The sequence below is a fragment of the Mesoplodon mirus genome (assembly GCF_964341445.2).
Source record: "Mesoplodon mirus genome assembly, chromosome: 10".
NCBI lineage: Eukaryota > Metazoa > Chordata > Mammalia > Artiodactyla > Ziphiidae > Mesoplodon > Mesoplodon mirus.
The window spans coordinates 31116184-31124738 of NC_138986.1; positions in this window are offsets into that span (position 1 = coordinate 31116184).

Below are 8555 nucleotides of genomic sequence, written 5' to 3' on the forward strand. Positions count from 1 at the left end.
ATGAAAGGGACCACCACCCAGAAATCCTTTAGTTCTTTAAGGGTTGCACAAATTTCTGCCATTTCTCTTGGATTGTGGAATTGTTTTAGGTTCCACTATTTGGGCCAGAGGAGGCAGTTTTAGAGGTTTGTACTTGGCCTTCCCACTGTGTGATCGTTTTTACCAACTGACCAAGGAATCCAAAGGAGCATTTTGACAAATACCAAGTCTGTCCACTCCAATTATACACTCAGGGACTGAGGAACTGAGCACTTTGTCAATCCATGGGCCCCACATGAGCTGGACAACCCAGCCTGTCCTTGACTCAGTATGATACAGGTCTGAAAACTGGCTCAGTTCTGGAAACTAGGCTAGGGATTGTGACATTTTATTGGGCTCTTTGCCCTCACCCCTCTAATTTTCTATCCTGATTTCTCCTGTAGGTTACATTGGACAATATCCTTGTTGTCTGCCCAGCCATCTTGCCCTGGGAACATGATGCTCCATTAACCACCTTCATACCTCTTGGTGGTTCAGCCTCTTCTACTTGCTACTCCTACAATGCTGTTCATTATGATAATCACATCCACTTTGCTTCACAATGTTAAATGGTATCACCTAGCTTCCATTATTACCATGGCTTTCATGGAGCCCAGTTCTGTAGAGCTGCTCCTACCCTCAGCCCTGTTCTCCAGATAAGAACATCACTGAGCTTCACACCAACACTGCTTCCCAACAACAGCTCTCCCTCATCAGTGCATCCCTTATGGGTTTGGTAAACTGCATTCATCCGGGCTCTCCCACAGCAGGTGGACTTTCTGGCCTTACATAGTATATCCACTCTAGCATGCCCGCTTCTGTGAGCCTCCTGATCCCTTGCTCAAACATTTGCCAGGAAGTTCTGGAATTTCTATTTCAATAAGTGTGAGCCATTATTTCCACAAAGTTTCCAGAGTCGACCTAGCAGTGTATTAGCATCATCTTCAGTGGACCCTACCAACGTTAAATCCTGCGTCAGGAGTGGGGGTTCCTGTGTCAGTAAACTTTTATTTTATTACATCAAATATTATATATTATATTCCATCTCACTTGACTTGTCACACTCTCAAAAGTTCTCTCCTAGAGACTGCTTGTATATGTTGGCTAGATTCTACATCTCATTTGTTATTAAGTCCCTTTCCTTCCCTAGCAGGTCCAGCACCTCCCCAACCAGATATGATTTCCCCAAGTTGTGATTGGACCCTAGTTATTGGTCTGGCGGGCAGGTGGCAGGGGAAGTGACTTCCTGAGGTGTACTCATGTTTTCTCACAAGGCTTCAGCACCATCCTCAAGGTGGGAGTACCAGCCTTCAAAAAGGAAGAGTGAGCTCAGTCTGTAGGTTTGAAGTCCTGTTTTCCAGCAGAGAACAGGTCGCTTTGAAAGGTAGTAAGATAAATACTTCTGAGGTAGGGGGCATGAACCCAAAGCAGAATATAGACACATCATGTTAAAAGCTGTTGCTTAACTGTCCTGATCACCTCTGTGAAGAGTGTGAAGCTACATTTATTACATTTTGAAGCAACAGAAAGAAGAGTTATTGCTGAGTCAGGATGCTTGTATTACTGCTTCAGTATTTCACATACTATTTCATTACATCATTTCTACAATGTGCTAAAGGCATGCTAAGTACTTATGTGTCCATCTGTTATGTGGAATCCAGAGTAGTCACAAGATCTTTTAAAAATGGTTGTTTCTCAGACTCCAACCTGTTTGGAAAATCTGCTTCCTAAATATATGTAATCATACAACTTCCTCCGTTGGTTGCAGATTTTTTTTTTTCTTTTTTTTTTCGGTACGCGGGCCTCTCACTGTTGTGGCCTCTCCCGTCGCGGAGCACAGGCTCTGGACGTGCAGGCTCAGCAGCCATGGCTCACGGGCCCAGCCGCTCCGCGGCATGTGAGATCCTCCCGGACCGGGGCATGAACCCGTGTCCCCTGCATCGGCAGGCGGACTCTCAACCACTGCACCACCAGGGAAGCCCCGGTTGCAGATATTTTATTATAAGATTTTTGTCTGGAAAGTGGGTGAAGAGAAGGGGAGGTGATGGCAGTAAGGAAGGGAAGTGTATGATTAGATTTTGCCTGATATCCATGGGTCCCAACTGGACCGCACTCCAATATGACCGTTTTGAAGGGTCTGCAGCTGTTTGTAAAGGTAGTTATATCATTTTGTGGTGAGAAAAACCTTTGGAATCAGAATACCTTTGTTGAAGCCCTTGTTTCTCTATTTAATGGTTGGGTGACCCTAGCGAAGTCATTTAACTTCTTTCTGCTCTGGTTTCCACATTTTAAGAATGAGGGTAATACTACTACCTGTTTTGCTAATCTCAAATAATGCTGTTTGAAATATTAAGATTCTGAACATAAAACACTTTGTAAATTTTAAGGGACCCCTAGGGTTGGTGATGCTGTTCCTCTTGTAATTACTATGGAGTAGCTGCAAACCAAAGGCGAAGTGATTATTCCTAAAGTGTGAATTTGTCTCTTTGGGGTGGCAGTTTGTTTCCTCTAAAATTCCTAGGATTTCATTTTTTTAGTTTCAAACTACAGAAGTATTGGCAAACATAACTTGTAACCGTTATGTGTTTTAAATTAATGCTCATTTCTAATTTCATACCATGATTATTTGAAAACAACTTTTTCACTTTGAGAAAGTATCTACAGCTTATAACCACAGAGAAGGCAAACTGTTTTTTCTTATTTGCTCCAAAGGACATTCTATCCTGAGGTCATAAATGTGTAAATTTGCAGACATGTTTGAGGATCCAAAGTAAATTTCTAAATCTACAGAACTCTATGCAAGAAAATGTCCTTTTATTTCAAAGTAAAATTTGAGTTTAAAAATAAAAGTCAGTGTGCCTCAAAAACAGAACTATAAATCAATGGAACAGGATAGAAAGCCCAGAGATAAACCCACATACATATGGTCACCTAATCTATGAAAAAGGAGGCAAGGATATACAATGGAGAAAAGACAGCCTCTTAGTGGTGCTGGGAAAACTGGACAGCTACAGGTAAAAGAATGAAATTAGAACATTCCCTAACACCATACACAGAAATAAACTCAAAATGGATTAAAGACCTAAATGTAAGACTGGACACTGTAAAACTCTTAGAGGAAAACATAGGAAGAACACTCTTTGACATAAATCACAGGAAGATCTTTTTTGACCCACCTCCTAGAGTAATAGAAATAAAAACAAAAATAAACAAATGGGACCTAATGAAACTTAAAAGCCTTTGCACAGCAAAGGAAACTATAAACAAGACGAAAAGACAACCCTCAGAATGGGAGAAAATATTTGCAAACGAATCAATGGACAAAGGATTAATCTCCAAAATATATAAATTATATATATGAATATATAATATATATATTATATATTATATATATAATATATATAATATTGAGCTTATGTATTTCAATATTAAGAAAACAAACAACCCAATCAAAAAATGAGCAGAAGACCTAAATAGACATTTCTCCAAAGAAGACATACAGATGGCCAAGAGGCACACAAAATGCTGCTCAACATCACTAATTATTAGAGAAATGCAAATCAAAACTACAATGAAGTATCACCTCACACCGGTTAGGATCGGCATCATCAGAAAATCTACAAACAACAAATGCTGGAGAGGGTGTGGAAAAAAGGGAACACTCTTGCACTGTTGGTGGGAATGTAAATTGATACAGCCACTATGGAGAACAGTATGAAGATTCCTTAAACAACTAAAAATAGAATTACCATATGACCCAGCAATCCCACTACTTGGCATATACCCAGAGAAAACCATAATTCAAAAAGACACACAGGGCTTCCCTGGTGGCACAGTGGTTGGGAGTCCACCTGCCGATGCAGGGGACGCGGGTTCGTGCCCCGGTCCAGGAAGATCCCACATGCCGCGGAGCGGCTGGGCCCGTGAGCCATGGCTGCTGAGCCTGCGCATCCGGAGCCTGTGCTCCGCAATGGGGGAGGCCACAACGGTGAGAGGCTCGCGTACCACAAAAAAAAAGAGACACACACACCACAATGTTCATTGCAGCACTATTTACAATAGCCAGGTCATGGAAGCAACCTAAATGCCCATTGACAGACAAATGGATAAAGAAGATGTGGTACATATATACAATAGAATATTACTCAGCCATACAAAAGAACAAAATTGGGTCATTTGTAGAGATGTGGATGGACCTAGAGACTGTCATACAGAGTGAAGTAAGTCAGAAAGCGAAAAACAAATATCGTATATTAACACATATATGTGGAATCTAGAAAAATGGTACAGATGAACCATTTTGCAAGACAGAAATAGAGACACAGATGTAGAGAATGAAAGAACAAATGTATGGACACCAAGGCGGGAAAAGCAGGGGCCGGGATGGTGGTGGTGGGATGAATTGGGAGATTGGGGTTGACATATATACACTAATATGTATACAATAGATAACTAATAAGAACCTGCTGTATATTAAAAAAAAGAGATAACTAGTGGCAAACAAAAAAACCAAAAAAAAAAAACAAATTGCTGACACGGGTGAAAGTAAACAAATAAAATTATTGTTAATTTTTAAGCTCAAAAAAGTCAGAGTGCCTTTTTTTTATAAGATCTGTGGTGAGATAACGGACATGCCTGTCCTCTCCCCTCCCCCAACCATAATGAACTTCATTTCTAAAGAAATCACATAAGATGTGTTTGCTGCTTAATATTACTTCTTTTTGACCACATCCTGGTCTATTCTTACTCTCTTGAGTGAGTAATTCCAAGGTGACAGCAGTTTTCAGGTAATAAGCAACATTCAATCATCTTTCATAAGGAAGATTCCGGATATTCCTTGATCCTCTTTCCTCACAGTTAATATCCCCTGTTGCTTTCCTTCCACGGATGTATTATTTTATGATATATATATATATATATATATATGTAATTAGACATAATAGTACAAAGATGTATTATTATTATCATGAATACCTAAAGATCTTGCTGATTTTAAATTATTCTTTGGCGAGTAGTAGAAAGAAATCTTTGAAAGATATCACCCTGTTAAAGAAACAGCACTTTGCAATGATTCTCCTGCACGTATAACCAGCGTACAATGGAAAATAATTAAGCTCATAAAAAATAATTACCTGGCTTGCATAACATTCTATGTTTCTAAACTTTCCACCAATGTTAGAACTAATTTGTGAACAAGCTGTAAATCTGGGAACCATGTGCTTTATTCCACAAACAGCAGGCAAACTAGAATGGAAGGAAGAAAATATGTTTATCAAATTGAAGTATTCCAGTTGACTGTTCCACTTAATCAAATCACTGGGATAACTGCCAAATACATTCCCTTGGGTGGCATCCCACACGGTCCTAATAGAGCCAAAATACCAGGAGTTTTTATAAAGATGAGCCCCCTGTAGAGCAGGAAACTGGGCAATTCCAGTGGTTCTCTACCACCCAGTCCCCAGCCCCAAGCCTCAGGATAACCAGGACCCCTGGCGAGATCACCCATACTTCCGAGCAGAGATTTTCTGTGGTGTAGATTAGACTTTCAGTGAGGTATGTGTGTTTAAAAAAAAAAAATCAGTACTATAATATAATTTTATATTTGGAAAACCAAATAAAAATGCTTATTTTGAAATTTTAAATCATTTATTGTTAATTTGGTTTTCCAAGGGGGGCACAAAGTTTGAAACATTGAAATGCTGTCCAGACTTTTTCCTCCTTTCTGCTCTTTGTAAGAATTTGCCTGACTTTCACGACCAAGCCAAGATCCCTGCTGAGAGTAGGTGTCAATGAGACCACCAGCTTCACAGGGTGCAAGAAAGAGAAATCCAGCCTCCATCACTGCCCCAGCCCAGGACACAAATGCCCATGTTTGTCTCCACCCCTCTCTTCCTCAGTCAGCCTGCCTGTAGGAACTGTAAACCCAGTGCCCAAGGGTCACAATGAAGCTTGAGTCATGTGCCTGGAAAATGAGCTGACAGAGCTCCGGATGAGAGTTTGAATACAAGGAGAGTTGCCATCCCAGACAGAACAATTTTCTCCACACCAATCTCCTGGGAGAGAAGTAGGATGGAAGAGGAAGAGGGGAAGCCTGGCCCACATTTATCAGCATGAGCTTACTTAAGCCTTTTGCTAAGTAACCATAGAAAAATACATTGAAACCAGACTTCACTACTACAACCAGAAAGTATTTTTCATGATTAATTGCTTCTTAGTGTCCAACTCCTGGAGTACAGCTCTGCCTGTGAGAATACACTAACAGCTCTCAGAAAACCCATGAGCAAGGTTGAAATCCCATATGCTGGAACAATCAGGAAATGTTAACACATACATGTTGTGATGTTGACGTTTTCTTATGGAGAAATAAAGATGGAAGTCACTTTGCCACACAGAGTAACCAATGGGAATTGACCAAAAAAATGATGAATTGGCTAGCTTTCTACACCTAAGATTTACTTAATATTTACATTTCTTCTTGATCCATGGTGATTCAGAGGAGTGAAGTCTAAAGATTTTATGATCTCTACATTCTCTAATCAAAAGTAAAATACCTACTGTACATGGATCAATCTTTCAAGGACCCTGAGGGTCCCCAGCCTTAAGAAGCCCAGAACTGAAGGTGTCAGCAAGGCTGGCTGGCTGCATCTCATCTACTTGCTCACCAACAAAGACTCTGATCTCAGAAACCAAAGCCTCCAGGTTCCAGTATCCACCACCAACCAGGAGATGCTGAAATTACATAATTACTGCATTAGGAATGCCTTTGATTGGCTTAATATTTTATTTACCTATATCTATAATTTATTTACCAAAATGCAAATATTCTTGAGAGGGATAACAGAATTTGTTTTATCTAGTGTTTATAACTTAATGGAGAAAGATTTATGACAGCTCGAGAGCTGGTTCTGACAGAGAAGGAAGCGAGAGAGGATGAGGGCACTGAGCATCTGAAATGACTGTGACAAATGAGGGAGCACACAGAGGGCACTGTGGACTCTGAAATCAGTTTGCTTATTTATTTTCCAGCCTTATTTTATTGAACCTATCCCTGACAGCATTCCCCCTTCATGACAGCATTCGTTATCTGGATAAAAGAAAGCAGAAACTAGTGAGCTAGATGAACCAGGATCCCGCATCTGATGAGGCAAGTGGAACAAAATGGAATATCCCTTGGTCAATAGGGATGAAAAAATCCAGGGTAAGTGGCCGGGCACACCTGGAGAAGGTGTTACAGAGGGCACACGTGGAAACGCTCTAAGAACACACACAGCCTTGGCATGAAATGATGATCCATGTTCCCAAAGTATTCAGGTTGCCCTAGTTTCTACTGCATCTCACTGTTCTCTCTGCTCTCCTACCCTCCTAGGGCTGTCACATCTACACTCCGTCAGCTTATAACGTCCTCCATCCCCATGACCCTGGGATTCCTGGGTTGTCCTCCTCAGGGTTCTGTTTTCAGAAAACCGTGTTCTTAATATCAGTGACATGATGGCCCAGGAATTGTCACCAGACGTCTAATCTACTTCCAATGTGGAACTAGGTCAGAAATATGTTTAATCTCACCAGGCACATCAGACCTTCTCAGTCCCTCAGTCTTCCCAACTCATGGTCCATCTGCCCACCTTGCTACCTATGTGAATCTCTACTATTACCATCACCACCACCATCAAAGCCCTTACACCTATTTTTTATCGGGCATCCATCCACGTATCAGACAGAGATATTGGGAGTCTGCTACATGGCTGGCACTGGGAATGTAGCAGCGACTGAAAGAGACACAGATCCCTGTCTTCCTGGCATTTACAGTTTAGTGGGGGGGCGGGGGAGGCAGACCACAAGGAAAATAAATAAATACGACATCTGGTATATTAGCAAGGGGTCAATTCTGTGGATATAAATAAGTGGGAAGAGAGAGGTGGCTGCAGTTTTAACCATGGTGGCCAGGGAAGGCCTCACAGAGAAACTGACAATTCAGTAAAGACCTGAAGGAGAAGAGGGGAGACATCTGGGGACGAGTGCTGCAGAAAGCAGGACGTACACAGCCCTGAGGCTGGAGCCTGCCTGGCCAGTCCCAGGGATGCTGGGGAGGCCAGTGTGGCTGGAACAGAGTTAGTGAGGGAAGATCAGAGCAGATGGGGTGGAAGAGGTAAAGATGATGGGCCCTGGAGGTGAGAAACAACTCTGACCATCCCCAGATCCCAGAAACGTGGAGCATTCCTCTAGGGAGCCCTCCACAGGGACTTTATATCCTTTATACCTGAGAGCAGCCAGAGGATTTACTGTTCACTTCTAGACATTCTGCCCTCCATTTGGAACCTCTGCCAATTTAAGGCAAAACACTTATGCATTTCTTGGTTCCTTCAATGGCAGTTACATTGATAGGTTTTGTCAGGAATTGCTTTGCTCACAGTTGCTACAAAGATAGAAATTTGTGGAGATTTGTTTGCTGTTGACTCTTCAGTCAATTAATTCAAGATCAAAGGAAGTATACAGGAGGATTCACAACCAGAGATATATGCATTTTTCAGCCACGTCAC